This window comes from Solanum dulcamara, chromosome 12, assembly GCF_947179165.1.
Source record: "Solanum dulcamara chromosome 12, daSolDulc1.2, whole genome shotgun sequence".
In the NCBI taxonomy this organism is placed as follows: Eukaryota; Viridiplantae; Streptophyta; class Magnoliopsida; order Solanales; family Solanaceae; genus Solanum; species Solanum dulcamara.
In genome coordinates this window covers 36,202,145-36,223,533 of record NC_077248.1, presented here as the reverse complement: position 1 = coordinate 36,223,533, position 21,389 = coordinate 36,202,145, and positions in this window count along the sequence as shown.

Here is a 21,389-nt window from a genome sequence, read left to right as displayed (position 1 = left end):
TTCAAAAGGTACTTGATATGACTCTTGTCTTGATTTTGAACGATAGCTCATTTTAATTATTCCAGTTGACTTATGTTGAGTAGAATTCAAAGAAAACTTTTTGCTACGCTTCCAAATATTAAACAACTGTTAGTTTAATTATTCCACTGAGCCCCATAATATAATTTGAAATATGGAAATGATTTCAGAAAGACTATTTTGATATAGACCATCATGACATCTGAAAGATTTGCACTATGATTATCGCTCAATTTCTCTTATATTACTTATCATTGGAGTTATGCTCTCGAGTCTTTGGAAATGTTTTGTATTTCATATTGCATCTAGTGTCACCGGGCTAGGATTTGTTATCATGCGTACTTTTCTACATTATTCGTTGTGCCCTGATGTATGGGGGCAGGTACGACCTGTACATGGGATTTGTGGAGTTATGATGTTCCATATAGACATATGATAAGATATGACCATCTGATATGATATGATCTATTATGGAGATATTCCCTACTTTGGAGTTATAACATATTTTGGCACTAGTGATGGGGCGACGACCACGATTTATTCACTGAGTCCCATAATAGGGATGAATATGGCATATGTTTTTGTGCATACATTATTTGTGGTTATAATAAGCATTTTGATATTTTTGGATGCTTTGCTCATTTTTGCACATTCTGCTCTAGTAATGACTTTACATATTATAGTCTATTCTTTACATATTCGGTACATTTTCCATACTAAACCCCATTCTTAGGGGGGCTGCATTTCATGCCCGCAGGAACAGACGCTCGGTTTGTTGATCCGCTCGCTTAGGTCATCCACCCTGTTGGTTGGCAGTGCTCCTTTGTTTGGAGCCCTATTTTGGTACTAACTTTTCTGCTATACATTTGTACAGGTTTGTTAAGGGTACAACGGGGCCCTATCCCATCATATGACTAGACTATTGTTTTGTAGAGGTCTGTAGACTTGTGTTGTGGGTTCTGTATGTGTGTTTTGGGCTTGTGTTCAATGACGGCCTTAACGGCCTTTGTGTGGCACATCTATTTTCATGCTCTCTCTAGCGATCTATTTTCATTTCCTCATTTGTTTATTCTGCTAACATAGTCAGTGGGGCTAATGGTACGTATGGGTGCCCAAATCGAGTATATATCATGACCTACGGAGTTGGGTTGTGACAAATGTCATGACGTAACCTCGTAGATTGTGACGGGTGCCCGAACTAGACACACGTGTGTACCCCTACCAAGTATAAGTAAACCCATTTCCTGTTCGACTCATAGCACACCAACAGGCAAGAAAATATACAAGCCAACAAGGCTATCATAACATATAGGGTCGTTCCATAACATACATACATGCGAGCTGACAAGGCTGTTGCGATAGAGGGAATGCCCAAATCATAAGTTATATAAGCACAACCCACGTACATATCCATCAACCTCTAAGAGTAAGAATAGTAATATAAGGTGGGACAGGGTCCCCGCCGTACTAGTGAACAAAAATATATACATCAGGGTTTAGTACCAAAATCTAGGCTTTAGCACAATGGAGCACTTCTGGACCGCTAAGTGTGACTCTTACGCTGGAGGATCCCTAACCTATGAATTTGTACCTGTGGGTATGAATGCAGCCCCCCCTAAGAAAGGGGGTCAGTACAACATATGTACTGAGTATGTAAAACATAACATTACATAACTAGAAGCATATCTGAAACAGAAGCAGGGGATAAAACATCATATATGAAACTTGTACCTGTACTCTATGAATTGTAAAAATATGCATGCTCAAATTATACTATATAGTTGGCCCTTTCAGGGATCTGGTGAATCATACCTATAGGACCATTATAGGCCGAGCACCATCACCACCTTATTATATCAAATCATCATATATATATATATATGTACCCGGTCCTCTAGTGAGGTACTCGGTGAGTCTTTTATGTCACTACATTGTCATGTCCTCATATAGTGTACCCGACCCTTAGTGAGGGACTCAGTGGATAATGTAGTGAACTGCGCATGTTTACATACCCCAGCTCGGGACTTGGTGATAGAAGGGTTACAGTATGCACGAGTAGAGTAGTGAGTAACCATATGCAATTTTGAATATTATAGGAGACCCGATAGTATAAGAGGATTAAATTATTATCTGAGGACCCGAGTAGTAGTGTAGTATTCTTAGTTGCCGTCTAACTGCCATTAGGGGCTATATTAATTAGCATCTAGGGGTCCTTAGACGTGTACTAAAGTAATGCTAACCACTAAAGGACTCAAGAGCACTTGTTTGCATATAGTCCTACAACTAGGAGCCCGTGTATTGTTTAAGTCCTCAGCATATAGAAGGTTCAAGGAAAGTAGCTCAACTACTATAAAACTCCAACCTCCAAAAGTGAATAAGAGACACTTAGGAATGTAATTACTTCAACGATCATATCACATCTTACTTACCTCTAAGACATGCCAAATAAAGAGAAGGAATAGGCTTTACATACCTCTTACGGACTTCTCATAATCACGTTCACGTCGTCGTCCTCCAAACCTATTTAACATGGAGGAAATATGAATATTAATAACCTTAGAATTTTCTAGTGTCTTATATTACCTACGAGTATTCGTAGAACTCGTTTCCTCGCTCGCCTTCCCAACTAGTTCCTTAGTTAGTTAAGGGGTTAACGGAAATCGGGCAGCACCTCCCCTACAACTTTCCCTATCAACAATTCTGTTTTATCTCCAAACCTTAGTAGACAAAACAAACACAACAAACATCATCTATACAACACAAGAATACCACAATACGATGCAATATAAGTTCTAAACAATTCGCCCAAAACTACGATACCAAAAGAGGGTTTTTAATCTTTATTTCATAAAACCTTTAACTATACAAAGTGGGGGGTCATGTGTCTGAAACCAGAAGTACCCATGCCCCATTTATAATATGTTCAATCCCTACAACACACCACCACACACCTTCAGCCGCACACCACAAGCACAACACCTTGCTTCGACTACAATTTAACTATAGCGACTCCAATTTAGTTTGATTAGAACATTAAGCATTTCTATGAAATTTGTATACTTCCAGCCACATAAAAGGCACATAATACACTCCATAACCACCCCTTAAAGTAAAAATTGAAGAGATAAATCTTACCTTACCCAAAATTGGCCAAAACTTGCCAAATTGTGCCCTAGAACTTCTCTAAATGCGCTGAAACTGAGCGGGCTACTTGTAGCTCTTCTTTGCTGCCCCAAAATGGAATTTTATGTTATCAACCACTTCTATATTACCTTAGGATACCTTAAATAATTAATTCACGGAACAAAACCGGAAACCTTACCTTTTCCCTCTTGGTTGTCGCTCCTCTCTCTCTAGTTTTAGGGTTTCTTGTTCTTTTCTATGGCTGAAGTTTTTGGATAAGAAAATGACTTATGAGTCACAAAACATGTATATATACGGGCTTCCTTGGAGGTGACATATGTCATCCCTTATTGGGACACTATATCTATACAGCCTATTAGGGGTTGCCACGTGGCAGTGGGGTCAACCCCCCTCCCCAAGTAGGCAGGTGGGTCAGCTTCTTACTTCAGCTACTGCCACATGTCACTCCTTCCTTGCTTCCATGTGTCATTTTATCCTCCTTCTCGTGGGTTCGTAATCTCATCTTATTTTAAAAACCTATGTAATCAGTGCTATGTAAGCTTAGTATATACTCAAGTAGCTTAAGTATGTAAGACTTCTAAGTTAATAGCTTACATAGGTAAATCGAGTCCTACGACTTATTATTTGGGCTCCAACTCCTTCTGATTTCTCATGACCGTATTTCCAACCTTCCCTACTATGGGGTATCCCATTCTCCCTTTCTTAGAGTTGTTTGATAGTATCGTATCTTATGCGGCTCACATGATAACTTCTAAGAAACTTAAGGGACATTCTTGAGCTCAAGAATGTGGGGTGTAACATAGAATGACTTTGATTTCGTTTGTTCACAACGTCTAGCATACTTATGTAATTTTTCCTAGTTCCATATTCATTTAACATAAGTAATATACTCCATAACAACATCATCAACTCCAACTCAAAAGGGAGAACCTTACCTTGCCGTAATTCAACTTCGGAAGCTCCTTGACGTGGCTGAAATTGATGGGATGTTTGCTGCATTACCTTGCTGCCCAAAATAATTAATTTATGCTATTAAACACCATTACTCAATAGAAAAATACCCTAGATATTTAATTCATGGATCAAAAATGGAGGACTAACCTTCTTTCTTGCCAACCCATGGTTGTTTTCTCTTCTTCTCTACGTTTTTCTTTTCTCAATTCTCTCCCACTTTTCTAAGTTAAAAGAAGAAAATGTGATGACTTATTCATCATACAGTGTATATATATCATCCCTTAGGAAGTGACACATGTCAGCACCTAAGGGTGACACGTGTCCAACCCTTATTGGGCCACCGCCTCCATACCTCCAATACAAGGATGGTCTAAGTTGGTGCATCACTTACTTGGTCTAAGTTGGTTCATCACCTTCTACCACATGTCACCCCCTTATTTTTCCACATGTCATCTCCTCAGGCTGCCACTTATTGTCCTCTTTTCTATTTCGTAGGTTCGTAATATCGTCTCGCTTCAAGAACCTATGTAGTCCTTTCTACTTAAGCTCGATATGTACTCAAGTAGATTAAGTACGTAAGACATCCAAGTTGAGAGTTTACACAAGTAGGACGATGACCACGACTCACTACTTCGACTCTAACTCCTTTCCAATTCTTCCAAACCTATTTCCACCCATCACTACTCACATACAATTTCTTAGATAACATGGATCCTATGGCAATTGTTTAGAAAAAAAGAAAAAAAAAACATGCTCCAATGTACAGAAGTGGGGGGTATAACATCCCCACAAGCCGCGACTAAAGTAGTATCAGATCTTTAAGAAGGGAATAACTCCCCATTTCACATACATAATACTTACATCTAAGATATGCCAAAAGAGAAGAAAGGGTAGCTTCACATACACTACTTTTCAATACATAGAAGCTTTAAAAGGCAATACTCAATTCTTACAGGGGTTCCAATATCAAGTAGTGGATAGGGATTATGAGGCATACTTGGAGTTCTCGTAATGGAATTATCCTCACATTTCATATACAACCCACTTACGGCTAAGACATGCCAAAAGAGAAGAAAGATAGTTTTACATACCTGTAGTAGCTCAATTGTGACCCAACTTGCTTTTTTACTCCTTCAACCTATTTAACATGAAAGTAATACCAAGATTACTAACTTTCAACTTTCCATCTTCCAAATCTACGATCAAGCATCCGTAGGAATCATTTCCTTATTAGCCTTTGTCGACTAGTCTATTAATTAGTCGAGAAGTTAATGGGAATTGCGAAGCATCTCCCCTATAACCTTCCCTATCCGAACTTCTAATTACATCTTCAGTTAGTACATCCAACCAACAACAACAATCAGCAGCTATGTATAAGTAAACCACTTCAATATTACACAATACAAACTCCAACAATTTGCCAAAAATCACGATACCAAAATATGGTTTTCAATTGTTAATTCTTAAAATCTTTAACCATACATAATGAAGGGTTATGTGGCTGCAACCAGAAGCACTTACACCTCTTTTGAACCACGTTCCATCCCTACAAAAAGCAATCAAACCATCTCCAAAGACAACACCACAATCATAACAACACTATGCAACTTTAACTCGGCTAGAATGACTTTGATTTCATTTGTTCACAACATATAGCATACTTGTACAATTTTTCACAGTTCCATCTTCATTTAACATAAGTAATATACTCCATAACAACATCATCAACTCCAACTCGAAAGAGAGAACCTTACCTTGCCGTAATTCGACTTTGGAAGCTCCTTGACGTGGCTGAAATTGATGGATTGTTTAGTGCATTACCTTTCTTCCCCAAATAATTAATTTACACTATTAAACACCGTTACTCAATAGAAGAATACTGTTACACCCCGTAATTTGGTACCTTGGAACACTTCTTAAGCTTCTTATATTTCTTTGGAGGCTATTAAGTTTCTTAGAAGTCATCATGTGAATCGGATAATCTATAAAGCTATCAAACAACTCTAAGGAGGGGAGAATGAGATACCCCAATAATAGGGAAGATTGGAAATAGGATTATAAGAATACGGAAGGAGTTGGAGGCTAAGAGAGAGGGGCGATGGCTTGGCCAAAGTGAAAGGTAAGACCTGATTTATTTCTTTGAATTAATTATCTAGAGTATACTACGATGATATTAAGGTGTTAATAATATAAATTTATGGTTTGGAGTGGCATAAAAAGGATAGAAAACAACCACAATGTTTCAGCCGCAATTAAAGAACTTCCGAGGCGAGTTTTGGCAAGCTTTGGCCAATTTCAGGTAAGGTAAGGGTTTTCATTAAATTTAAAGTTTATGGTGTTGTTATGGAGTGTATTAAACATATTATATGTGGCTGTAAGTATACAAATTGCACAAGGATGCTTGACGTTAGAAACAAACTAAGCTAAGGTCGTTATAGTTAAATCAAAGTTGAGTAGTGTGTTGTAGTTGTTGTGCTGCACTTGAAGGTGGTTTGATTGTGTGTTTTAGGGATGGAAAGTGTTCAAAAATGGTTGTGGTAGTTTCTGGTTGCATCCACACGACCCCCCATTATGTATTATTAAAGGTTTTACGAAATAGAGATTAAAAACCCTCTTTTGGTATCGTAGTTTTGAGCGGGTTGTTTGGGACTTTCTTTGGGTAATGTTTCAGTGTTATGGTAATGTATTGGATGCTAGTTAGTGTGGGTAATATGGATGGTAAGCTTATAATTTGATATTTCAAGTTAAAGGGGAGGTGTTGCCCGAATTCTATTAACTTCCAACTAACTAATAGACTAGTCGAGACTAGTCGAGAAAGGTGAATAAGGAATTGGTTCCTATGGGTAATTGGTGGTAGAATTACAAGCAGGAAAGTTGAAGGTGACTAACCTTAGAATTACTTTCATGTTAAATAGGTTCAATAGATGATGAGGCGAACGTGTTAAGAGTAATCCGTAAGAGGTATGTCAATCTAACATTTGCCTTTTTTGGCATATTTTTGGCATAAGTATGTAAATATTATTCCTTCTCTTGGCATGTGTTGACATAAGTATGAAAAGCTAATCTTTCTTTTGGCATGGTCTTTAAGAAATAAATATATGACTTTTATATGATTCCAAGGAAGTTCCTATTCCTAGAGCCACTAGGATGGCCAATTTCTTGATTTCCAAAAGATATTTTATTATGCTTGGATATGAGTATACGATTCCAAAAGTTTTGTTTTGATATAATCCATAGCTACTTTCAAAAGGTACTTGATATGACTATTGTCTTGCATTTGAATAATAGCTCATTTTGATTATTCCATCGAGTCTCAAATATGATTTAAATTGCATATACTTCTCACAATCCACTCGTGGATGCCTCAATGCATCTTTCACTGAGCCTGGGTCAGGTTTGTTATCGTGCGTACCTCTCTGCATTGTTCTTCGTGCCCTGACATAAGGGGGCATCTACAACCGGGGATTTGTGGAGTTATGATGTGCCATGTACACATATGATATGATCTGATATGACCACCTGATATGATATGATTTGTTATGGAGATATTCCCTACTTTGGATATATGCTATGTTGTGGCGCTAGTGAGGGGGTAGCGACTATGTTTTGTTCACTGATCTAGTAATGGGGTTGAATATGTCATATGTTATTCTGCATGCACTATCTGTGTTTATGATAATCATTATGATATTCTGGATATTTTGCTCATTTTTGCACATTTTGTTCTAGTAATGACTTTACTTATTACAGTCTGTGCTTTACATATGCAATACATATTTTGTACTGACCCCCTTTCTTTGGGGAGCTGTGTTACATGCCCGCAGGTACAAATGCTCGATTTGCTGATTCGCTCACTTAGGACATCCACCATGTTGGTTGGCAGTGCTTTTTTGTGCGGGGCCCTATTTTGGTACTAACTTTTCTGTTGTACATTTGTACATATTGGTTAAGGGTATGATGGGGCCCTATCCCATTATATGATTATACTATCGTTCTGTAGAGATCTGTAGACTTATGTTATGGCTTCTTTATAGGTGTTTTGGGCTTGTGTTCAGTGACGGCCTTCATGTGCCACATCTATTTTTGTGCGCTCTCTAGAGATCTATTTTGATTTCCTCATTTTTTTTATTCTACTATCATATTCAGTGGGGCTAAGGGTACGTATGGGTGCCCAAATCGGGCAACAATCACAACCTATGGAGTTGGGTCATGACAGAAGTGGTATCAAAATAGTTCATCCTTGGAGTGTCTAGTAGTGTGTTGTTTATCAGTGTGATGTGCACCACATCTATAAATAGGAGGCTACAGGATATTTAGGATGTTACCTTTCTTTCATATCTAAGATCGTGCAATAGAGCTGAGTCATAGAGAATGAAATTTATCATACTAACTTGTGATTTTAGCAGAAGAACAACATCGATAGAAGAATGTAACTGACGATATTAGAATTTACAAAGCACGTAGGTAAGCAAAGGCACGAAAGATATATGTCAAGTGAGGTATTGATGTTGGTACAGTTTGAGTTGGATAGATGAGGTAAGTCCATCATTTTTTTACTGTTGTTGATATTAGGCGCCCTATGTGGCTGCGGTATGATACGATATGAATATATATGTTGTCCTTGTGAGGCATTTTTGGCATTTCCTACGTGCAGGTGTTGAGATAGTAAGAAATACAGAGAAAACTCTACCCAAATTTTCCTAGAAATAAAAGAAGAATGAGTTATAGGATTGTAATATATCATGAAAGGTCGATACTGGTATGGTAAAAGGAAGTTGGAAAAGACTTGTGATCCTAAGAAGATGATTTAGAGATGACACTTAGATCTGGATAGAACGATATATTAAGGCACCGATTGAGTTAATACATCGAGATAAATGGTGATGAGCTAATTACTGATTGGGATGAATGGAATGTGGCTTTAAATACACTACTACATTAAGGATATTACTCGAGTACTAGTGTTCAGACTGGAGTTGGTACTCTATATTGAGGATTCTAAGTACCTCATGATTGTATTAAGGTTTCGTAGATGGGTAACCAAAAGTATAGGTGATGTAAAGGAAGATATGGAAATAGCGAAGTATACTAAATTGGTTTGAAAGGACTCATATACATTCAGAAAGTTAGAAATAAACAGAAAATGACATGGATACACCCTTAAGGGGGGAAGTGGACAAGAGAAGTACAAGTATAAGAGAAAAGAAAATGACGTTATCATATAGAAATAGGAACGCTTAAACTTCAAGCGAGATCCCATAAGGGATGGATGGATCATACCAGCACTAACGCACCGAATCCCATTAAAACTCCGAAATTAAGCGTGCTTGGGTGAGAGTAGTACTTGGATTGGTGACCCTTTGGGAAGCAAAAGAGGAAATGAAACACAAGTATCCATACCTATTCCCTACGTCTACAAGTAATCCTAACCTTGGGAACTCTGATATTGATTGCTCGATGAAAGTATATGTTATGGAAACAGGATAGAGGAACTCTCCATATAGTCGGTATAAGATCCGGAGGAAGGTTTTGGTTCACATTCGAGGACGAATGTTCTAAAGGGAGGAAGGATGTTACACCCCATACATTGGTACCTTGGAATGCTTCTTAAGCTTCTTAAGTTTCTACGAAGGCTCTTATGTTTCTTAGAAGTCATCATGAGAGTCGGATAATCTATAATGCTATCAAACAACTCTAGGGAGGGGAGAATGAGATACCCCAATAATAGGCAAGATTGGAAATAGGGTATAAGAATCTGAAGGAGTTGGAGGTCAAGTAATGCGTCGTAGGACTCGACTTACTCACATACGCCACTGACTTGGACGTCTTACATAACTAAGCTACTTGATTGCATTTCGAGCTTAAGTAGCAAAGGATACATATGCTCTTAAAGTGAGATGAGATTACGAACCCATAGAAGGGAAATAAGGAGAGGTACTACCTACTTGAAATAAGTAGGTGATGCACCTACTTGGAATAAGTAGGTGATTCACCTACTTGGACCAAGTAGGTGATCAACCTACTTGAGATGGGTCCCATGATGCCGTGTGGTGGCCTTGGATTGGATGCATGGATGAGGTAGCACCCTAGGGGCTTCCACATGTCACCCCTAGGGGGATTCCATGTGTCACCTCCTAAGTACATTTATATACATGTGTTTTAAGGCTGAATTTATCACAAAAAAGCCTTGAACTTAAAGGAAAAGAAAAGGAAACCCTAGGAGGCTAAGAGAGAGGGGCGATGGCTTGGCCAAAGTGAAAGGTAAGCCCTAATTTCTTTCTATGAATTAATTATATAGGGTATACCAAGATGATATAAAGGTGTTACTAATGTAAATTTATGGTTTGGAGCAGCATAAAGTGTATGACAAACAGCCACAATGTTTTTGCCGCAATTAAGGAACTTCTGAGGCAAGTTTTGGCAACCTTTGGCCAATTTAGGTTAAGTTAAGGGTTTTTCTTTCAAATTGGAGTTTATGGTATTGTTATGGAGTGTATTACACATCTTATATGTGGCTGGAAGTATAAAAATTGCACAAGGATGCTTGACGTTAGAAACAAACTAAGCTAAGGTCGTTATAGTTAAATCGAAGTCGAGTAGTGTTTTGTGGTTGTTGTGCTGCGATTTAAGATGATTTGATTGTGTATTTTAGGGATGTAAAGTGTTCAAAAAGTGGTGTGGTATCTTCTGGTTTCATCCACATGACCCCCCGTTACGTATGGTTAAAGGTTTTATGAAATAGAGATTAACAACCCTCTTTTGGTATTGTAGTTTTGAGCGGGCTGTTTGGGACTTGCTTTGGGTAATGTTGCAGTGGTATGGTCGTGTATTGGATGCTTGTTAGTGTGGGTAATATGGATGTTAAGGTTATAATTAGGATAGGGCAAGTTATAGGGGAGATGCTGCCCGAATTCTGTTAACTTCTAACTAACTAATAGACTAGTCAAGACTAGTCGAGAAAGGTGAATAAGGAATTGGTTCATATGGGTAATTGGTGTTATAAATACAAGATGGAAAATCAAAGGTCATTAACCTTAGAATTACTTTCATGTTAAATAGGTTCAAGAGAAGACGAGGAGAACGTGTTAAGAGTAATCCGTAAGAGGTATGTAAAGCTAACATTTCCTTTTTTGCCATGTTTTTGGCATAAGTATGTAAATCTTATTCCTTCTCTTGGCATGTTTTGACATAAGTATGAAAAGCTAATCTTTCTTTTGGCATGGTCTTTATGAAACAAATATATGAATTTTATATGATTCCAAGGAAGTTCCTATTCCTAGAGCCACTAGGATGGCCAATTTCTTGATTTCCAAAAGATATTTTAATACGTTTGGATACGAGTATATGAATCCAGAAGTTCTATTTTCATATAATCCATAGTGACTTTAAAACGGTACTTGATATGAATCTTGTCTTGATTTTAAATGATAGCTCATTTTGATTATTCTATCGAGTCTCAAATATGATTTAAATTGCATATAGTTCTCACTACTCCACTCGTGGATGCCTCAATGCTTCTTTCACTGAGCCCGAGCCAGGTTTGTTATCATGCGTACTTCTCTACATTTTTCTCCATGTCCCAACATGAGGGGGCAGGTACAATCGGTACATGGTATTTGTGGAGTTATGATGTGCCATACACACATATGATATGATATGATCTGATATGACTATTTGATATGATATGATTTGTTACGGAGATATTCCCTAATCTATATGTATGTTGTGCTGTGGTGCCATTGATAGGGTGGAGACCATATTTTGTTCACCAAGTCCCGTAATGGGCGGGATATGACATATGTTTTTCTGCATACACTATTTGTGTTTATAATAAACATTATGATATTCTAGATATTTCGCTCATTTTTGCACATTCTGTTCTGGTAATGACTTTACTTATTACAGTCCGTGCTTTACATATTCAGTATATTTTCCGTACAGACCCCTTTTTCTTCAGAGGGCTGTGTTACATGCCTACAGATATAGACGCTCGGTTTGCTGATCTTCTCTCTTAGGACATCCACCCTATTGCTTGGCAGTGCTCCCTTGTCTGGAACTATATTTTGGTACTAACCTTTCTAATATACATTTTTATATATTGGTTAAGGGTACGATGGGGACCTATCCCTTCATATGATTATGATATCATTTTGTAGAGGTCTATATACTTGTATTGTGGGTTCTGTATAGGTGTTTTGGGCTTGTGTTCAGTGACGGCCTTAATGGCCTTCGTGTGCCACATCTATTTTCGTACACTCTCTAGCGATCTATTTTGATTTCCTTATTTGTTTATTTTGCTAACATACTAAGTGGGGCTAAGGGTATGTATAGGTGCACAGATCGGGCACCAGTCACGACCTATGAAGTTGGGTCATGAAAAATACCCTAGAGAATTAATTCATGGATTAAAAATAGAAGGCTCACCTTGTTCCTTGCCAACCCATGGCTGCTCTCTCGTCTTCTCTACATTTTTCTTTTCTAAATTCTCTCCCACTTTTCTAAGTTAAAAGAAGCAAATGTGATGACTTAGTCATCATATGGTGAATATATATCTTCTCTTAGGAAGTAGCATGTGTCAGCACCTAAGAGTAACACGTGTCCAGTCCCTATTGGGCCACCGCCTACATGCATCCAATCTAAGGCTGCAACATGGTAGGGTGGGGTCCACCTCAAGCAGGTGCATCACCTACTTGGTCTAAGTAGGTACATCACCTGCTGCCACATGTCACCCCCTCATTCTTCCATGTGTCATCTCCTCAAGGTACCACTTGTCTTTCTCTTCTCCATTTTGTAGGTTAATAATCTCATCTCGCTTCAAGAACCTATGTAGTCTTTGCTACTTAAGCTTGACATATACTTAAGTAGCTTAAGTACGTAAGACATCCAAGTTGAGAGTTTACACAAGTAGGACGATGACCACGACTGACTACTTGGCCTCCAACTCCTTCCCAATTCTTCCAAACCTATTTCCACTTATCACTTCTCACATAGAACTTCATAGATAACATGGATCCCATGGCAATCGTTTAGAGAAAAAGAAAAAAAACATGCTCCAATGTACAAAAGTGAGGGGTATAACATCCCCGAATGCCGCGACTGAAGTGGTATCAGAGCTTTAACAATGGAATAACTCTCCATTTCACATACATAATACTTACATTTAAGACATGCCAAAAGAGAAGAAAGGGTAGCTTCACATACACTACTTTTCAATACATAGAAGCCTTGAAAGGCAATACTCATTTCTTACAGGGGTTCAACAACAAGTAGTGGATAGGGATTATGAGGCATACTTGGAGTTCTCAGAATGGAATTATCCCCACATTTCATATACAACCCACTTACGGCTAAGACATGTCAAAAGAGAAGAAAGATAGCTTTACATACCAATGGTAGCTCAGTTGTAACCCAACTTGCTTTGTTACTCCTTCAACCTATTTATCATAAAATTAATACCAAGATTACTAACTTTGAACTTTCCAGCTTCCAAATCTATGATCAAGCATCCGTAGGAATCATTTCCTTATTAGGCTTTCTCAACTAGTCTATTAATTAGTCGAGAAGTTAACAAAAATTGGGCAACATCTTCCTTATAATCTGCCCTATCCGAACTTCCAATTACATCTTCAATTAGTACATCCAACCAACAACAACAATCAACAGCTATGTATAAGTAAACCACTTCAATATTACACAATACAAACTCCAACAATTCGCCCTAAATAATGATACTAAAATAAGGTTTTCAATTGTTAATTCGTAAAATCTTTAACCATACAGAAACAGAGGGTTATGTGGCTGCAAACAACAGAACCTACACCTCTTTTGACCGACGTTCCAGCCGTGCAACATGCAATTAATCTATCTCCAAAGACAACACCACAATCATAACAATACTATGCAACTTTAACTCAGCTAGAATGACTTTGATTTCATTTGTTCACAATCTCCAGCATACTTATGCAATTTTTCCTACTTCCATATTCACTTAACATAAGTAATATACTCCATAAAAACATCATCAACTCCAACTCGAAAGGGAGAACTTTATCTTGCTGCAATTCGACTTCAGAAGCTCCTTGATGTGGCTGAAATTGATGTGTTGTTTTCTGCGTTACCTTGCTACCCTAAATAATTATTTAGGCTATTAAACACCATTACTAAATAGAATAATACCCTAGATAATTAATTTACGGATCAAAAATAGAGGGCTCACCTTGTTCCTTTCTAACCTGTGGATGCTCTCTCTTCTTTTCTACTATTACACCCCACACTCTTGAGCTCAGAATATCTCTTAAGCTTCCTAGAAGTTATCATATGAGCTAGATAATCTACAATGCTACCAAACGACTCTAACAAAAGAAAAATGGGATACACCATAATAAAGAAGATGGAAAGTAGGGTTTTAAGAATCTAGAAGGAGTTGGAGGCCCAGAAATTAGTCGAAGGACTCGACTTACCTACTTAATCTACCAACTTAGAAGTTTTACATACCTAATCCACTTGCGTACATACCAAGCTTACGTAGAAAGGATTAAATAGGTTTGTAAAATAAGATGAGATTACAAACCCACGAGGGAGAGAAGAGGATGACACGTTGAAGCAAGAAGAGAGTGCCACGTGGTAGTAGGAGGAAGTGCCATGTTGAAGAAGTTGAAGCAAGGAGGTGACCCACCTACCTGCTTAGGGGGTGGAACCCACTTCCACGTTGCAGCCTAGGGGTGGTTGCATGATTGAGGTGGCCCAATAAGAGCTTGACACATGTCCCCTTAGGGGATGACACGTGTCACCTCCTAAGGTAAAGTATATGTATTCCATTAGATGACTATGTCATCATATTGATCTTTTTACTACTTAGAAAGTGAAAGAGAAAGAATGAAAACGTAAGGAGAAGAAGGGAGAAGATACGGGTTTGGCTAGCAAAAGGTAAGTCCCAACTTTTGTTATGTGAATTAATTATTTAAGGTATCCTAAGGTGATATAGCGGTTTTTAATAACATAAAATTTTATTTTTGGGAAGAAAAGAAGAGATACAGATAGTCCGCTAATTTTTAGCATGTTAAGAGAACTTCTGAGGTAAGTTTTAGGAAGGATGGCTTGGTTCTCTTCCCACACGTTTTGGTAAGGGTTTGTACATGTTATGAGGTTGTTAATAACATAAATTTAAGGTTTGTATCAGCACCAAGTGGACAACAAACATCCACGATGTTTCAGCCGCGCTAGAAGAACTTTCAGGGTAAATTTTGGCAAGCTTTGGACAATTTCTGGTAAGGTAAAGGTTTTCCTTTCAATTTGGAGTTTATGGTGGGGTTATGGAGTGTATTACACGTTTTATATGTGTATTTAATTAGAAAAATTGCACAAGGATGCTTGACGTTAGAAACAAACTAAACTAAGGTCGTCATAGATAAATCGAGGTCGAGTAGGGTGTTATTGTTGTTATGCTGCGCTTGCAGGTGCTTTTATTGTGTGTTGTAGGTCTGTAACACCTTCCAAAAGGTGTGTGGAATCTTCTGGTTGAATCCACATAACTCTCCATTATGTATTGTTAAAGGTTTTACAAACTAAAGATTAAGCGAGTTGTTGGAAGATTGTATTGCGTAATTTTGCCATATTTTAATTGTATATAAGATTATGATAGTTGTGTTTGGTTGGATTCTAAGTTTTGGGGGTTAAATTGAAAGTTCAGATAGGGCAAGTTATGGAGGAGATGTTGCTCGATTTTCATCAACTCTTTAACTAACTAATAGGCTAGTCGAGACTAGTCGAGAAGTGTGAACAAGGAAGTAATTCCTATGGATAATGGGTGGTAGGTTTAGGGGATGGAAAGTTGAAATTCACTAACGCTAGTATTATTTTTGTGTTAAATAGGTTAAAGAAGTAACGAAGTAAGATGGGATGCGATTAACCCATAACAAGTATGTAGAGCTATTCTTCTTTTCTTTTGGCATGTCCTAGGTATAAGTTATGAATGGTTTGTATATGAAATGTGGAGATAATTCCACTCATGAATCTCCAAGTTTAATTCATAGACTTTATTCACTTTGTGATGTTAAAACTCCTGTAATAGTTGAGTTATTGCCTTATAAGGCTCTTAGATCATGAACAGTAGTATAGTAAAGCCTATTTCTTCTTCCTTACGGAATGTCTTCAGTAAAAATGAGGTTTTATATGATATGAGGTGGAGGTAGTTCCAATTATAAGCTCTGAGTATGACTCGTGACTTTTATTCACTACTTGATTTTAGAATTTTTAAGGTAGTTGAACTACTACCCTCAAGTCTCCTATCTGATGAATAATAATTGAATGCATTAGCTCTTATTCCTAAGGTCTCTACGACGACAAACGTCTCTAATTCTGTATGCTGATTAACCCTGTCTCAATACATGTCTATGATTCCTGAAACTCCATTTGATGTGATCCTTAATGATATTTAGAGGGTACTTAAGAAGAATACTACTCTGGTCTTTAAGTGATGATTCACTTGACTATTTTATTGAGTCTTAAATGATGGCTTAGTTGCATATGGTTTCTCACTACTCTACTCGTGCACACTGTAACCATCTTCCTCTGAGTCCCATAAGGGGGCCGGGAACGCAGTCGTGCCTAGCTTTATTATTCTTCATCTAGTCCTGAGCCAGCTATATATATATGTATGAAGTATACGAGGATGAAATGTCGTATACGATGAGGTGAAGCATACGATGATGCCGTATATAATGATGACGTATATAATGATGCTCGTCATCGCATCCCAGGTTGGATATATATATGATGATGTGATGGAAAATATAGATCAGCCATACGTTTCTCGGCAGTATTTTAAAATATGGATCGGGCTGTACATTCCTCGGCATTGTTTTAAAATACGGATTGGGTCGTATGTTCCTCGGTATTATTTTAAGTTATTGATTGAGCTGAACTTTCCTTGGTATATTTTACTATGTGATAATGGCACTGAGTCCCATAGTGGGCCGAGTGCGGTATGACATGTACACCACTCTTTCACTGAGACCCTCTCTAAAAGGCCGGATATGATAGGTAGGAATACATATGAAAACATAGTGATGTACTTGTAATGTATAAAATAATGTCATATATGAGGGTATGATGTTGTATATGATGATATGGTAACACCGAGTCCCACAGCGGGCCGGGAGTGATATGTGAGGATGATATACATGCCCTCTTTTCATAAGATGCAGGTGTAGTGAATTGTTAACTTTCATACTGGTTTCCTACATCCCTATTTCAGTTGTTATCTCAGTTATGTTTTGTTATTCTTTATATACTCAGTACATATATTGTATTGACCCCCCGTTTTCCAGGGGGATGCGTTTCATGCCTGCAGGTATAGATGTTCATTTTGGAGATTCGCCAGCTTAGGATTTTTTTCTCAACTATTTTGGAAGTGCTCCATTGTTTCGGAGCCTAACTTTTGGTACTGGTCATTCCATGTATATATTTGTTTATTCAGGGGTACGGCAGGAACCCTGTCCCACCATATGATAAAGTTAATACTCATAGAGGTTTGTAGACAAGTGTGTGTGGGTTGGTTGTGAGTTTTTTTAGTTGTGAATGTTTTTATGTGATGGCAGCCTTATCGGCTTGCATGCCCTTTTATGTTATGATACGAATGAAAGAGGCTACACGTATATGAAAATGCTATTACCCACTGGGGTTTTCGTGTGTATAGTTCTTATATTTGAAAGTTTGGTGTATGGGGGTCCAGGACGAACCCCAGTCGCGGCCTACCAGGTTGGGTCCTGACATCTACATTTTTCTTTACTCAATTCTCTCCCACTTTTCTAAGTTAAAAGAAGCAAATATGATGACATAGTCATCATATGGTGTATATATATCTTCCCTTAGGAAGTGACACATGTCAGCACCTAAGGGTGACACGTGTCCATCCCCTATTGGGCCACCGCCTATATGCACCCAATCCAAGGCTATAATGTGGTAGGGTTGGGCCTACCCCAAACAGGTGCATCACCTACTTTATCCATGTAGGCGCATCACCTGTTTCCATGTGTCACCTCCTCATGCTGCTATGTGTCATCTCCTTAGGTTTCCACGTGTCAATTTCTTCTCTATTTTGTAGGTTTGTAATCTCATCTCACTTCAAAAACCTATGTATTCCTTTCTACTTAATCTCGATATGTACTCAAGTAGATTAAGTATGGGATACATCCAAATTGGGAGTTTACACAAGTAGGGCGATGACCACAACTAACTACTTGGCCTCCAACTGCTTCCGAATTCTTCCAAACCTATTTCCATTCTTCCCTATTATGGGGCATCATATTCTCCCTTCATTGGAGTTATTTGATAACATTATTGATGTTAGGGATCACATGGAAACTCTTAAGAAACTTAAGAAAATGTTCCAAGGTACAAAAGAATAGGGTATAACATCCTTCCCTCCTTTAGAACATTCGTCCTCGAATGTTAACTCATCTTATAGGGTCTTACGAGGTCTTTGGGAGTCCTTTATAACCATTGTCTTCCAATCCATTTAGGAGTTTAGATTACCTTTGGATATAGGAATAAGTAAGGATATCTCTTCTCTAACTCTCTTTTGACTTCTAAGGTCATCACCTATCTAGTGACTGATACCACTTCGGTATCGATAAAACCCTGTAGACCGTGACTGGGGCCCGACCTGGACCCCCATACCTATAACTATTAGATATAAGGACTCCCCATCAACACCCTAGTAGGTGATAATATTTTCATGTACATGTAGCCTTTTTCATGTGCATCGTAATATGGAAGGGCACACAAGCCGACTAGGCTGCCATAACTTAATAACAATTATACCACGCCATATAGGCAAAGATTAAACAAACTTGTAAACAAACCACATACATGTCTATAGACCTCTAAGAATATTAATGGTGGCATATGGTGGGATAGGTCCCCCGCCGTACCCCTAAAAAATATATATATATCAAGGTTCAGTACCAAAAGCTGGGCTACGATATAATCGAGCTCTTCTCAAACTCATTGGGTGGAACCCTAAGCTGGAGGATAATCGAGTCACCTGTCTGTACCTCCGGGCATGAAATGCATCCCCTCAAAGAAATTGGGTCAGTACGATATATGTACTGAGTATGTAAGCATAAAACATTATAAAGAAATTACAGTTGAAATAGGGATGTAGGGAACAAATATGACAGTTAACAATCATTTTTCCTGTATCTTAAGACATGTAGTTATATACATTATCATACACTATCCCCAACCCATTAGGGAACTCAGTGTCAGAATTATTTCGCTATATTAATATATCATCATATTATCATGTTGTCATCTCTTTTCATAATGTATATTACATCCTTAGTTCATTGTATACGACATCATATCATCGTATATGGCATAATCGTATCATATACTTCATCATATTATATCCGGTCCATTATGGGGTTCGGGGTCCCAAATGTATCAATATTTTTTCATATGCATGACTACATAAAGTAACCGACCCTTTAGTGAGGGACTCGGTAAAGGGAGTGGGGTACATATATAGTGTACCAACGTCATATAAATCCCAGCCCTCTAGTGAGGGACTCGGTATTCCTTTCTTATTTCACCATAAATACCATCACACACATACCATCATATTACAATACATACTATCATATTGCAGTCGGCCCGGGAGTCAATGAATAATCCTATCATCATAACATATTACTACGCCTCATGTATGAAATCATATCCTCGTATATGGAATTATACGTACTCAATCTGGGACTCGGTGAAAGATGTAATAAAGTTGTTCTCGATATAATATCTGCCCCATCGTGGGATGCGGAGAAAAAAGGATTAAAGCATACACGAGTAGAGTAGTAAGAAACTATATGCAACTAATTCACCCTTTGAGACTCAATGAAACAGTCAAGTGAACCGTCACCTGAAGACCAGGAAAGCAATTATCCGAAGTACCCTTTAGATATCATTAGAGATAACATCAATTGGGGCCTCAAGAATCAGAGACATGTATCAAGACAATGCCATATAGATCATGTAACCAAAGATACAACTTATGCAATAAGAAATATAACTCATGCAATCAAAGACACAACTTATGCAATCAGAAACATTTATCTCTGTAGAGCTTTTAGGAAGAGGAGTTGGTATCTCCACTTACTATTCACTATATAAAAGGCTCGAGAATAGTAGTTTAATTACTTTCAGACCTTTAATATTCAAAAGTGACTACCAGTCATGAGTTATACCCAGAACTTATAAATGGAGTTACCTCCAAATCCATGTCCTATATTACCTATAGTCCAGTCTTTCTAGAAGTAAGAAAAGACAAGCTTTACATATACTACTTTTTATCACATGGAAGACTTGAAAGGTAATGACTCAACTTATTACAAGGGTTCTAATCAGTAGGAACTGAATAAGAGTCTTAACTCATACTAAGAGCTTTAAGAATGGAATAACTCCCCATTTCACATACATAATACTTACATTTAAGACATGCCAAAAGAGAAAAAAAGGGTAGCTTCACATACACTACTTTACAACACGTAGAAGCATTGAAAGGCAATACTCAATTCTTATAGGGGTTCTAACATTAAGTAGTAGATAGGGATTATGAGGCATACTTGGAGTTCTCAGAATGGAATTATCCCTATATTTCATATACAACCCACTTATGGATAAGACATGCCAAAAGAGAAGAAAGATAGGTTTACATACATATACTAGCTCAATTGAAACCCATATAGTATTTCCCAAGCACTACATGTATGTAAAGCTATCTTTCTTCTCTTTTGGCATGTGTTAGCCGTAAGTGGGTTGTATATGAAATATGGGGATAATTCTAGTCCGAGAACTCTAAGTATGCCTCATAATCCCTATCCACTGCTTGATGTTGTAACCCCTGCAAGAATTGAGTATTGCCTTTTAAGGCTTCTACGTGTTGAAAAGTAGAGTATGTGAAGCTACACTTTCTTCTCTTTTGGCATGTCTTAGATGTAAGTATTATGTATGTGAAATGGGGAGTTATTCCATTCTTAAAGCTCTGATACCACTTCAGTTGTGGCCTACGAGGTGGGGTCATGACATTAACAATCAAGGACGAATGTTCTAAAGTGGGGATGGATGTTATACACCACACTTTTTTTCATTGGAATATGTTTTTTCTAAAAGATTTCCATGTGATCCATGTTATTTATGAAGTAATATGTGAGTAGCGATGGTTGGAAATAGGTCTAGAGGGATTTGGTAGGAGTTTGAGGCCAAATAATGAGTCATGG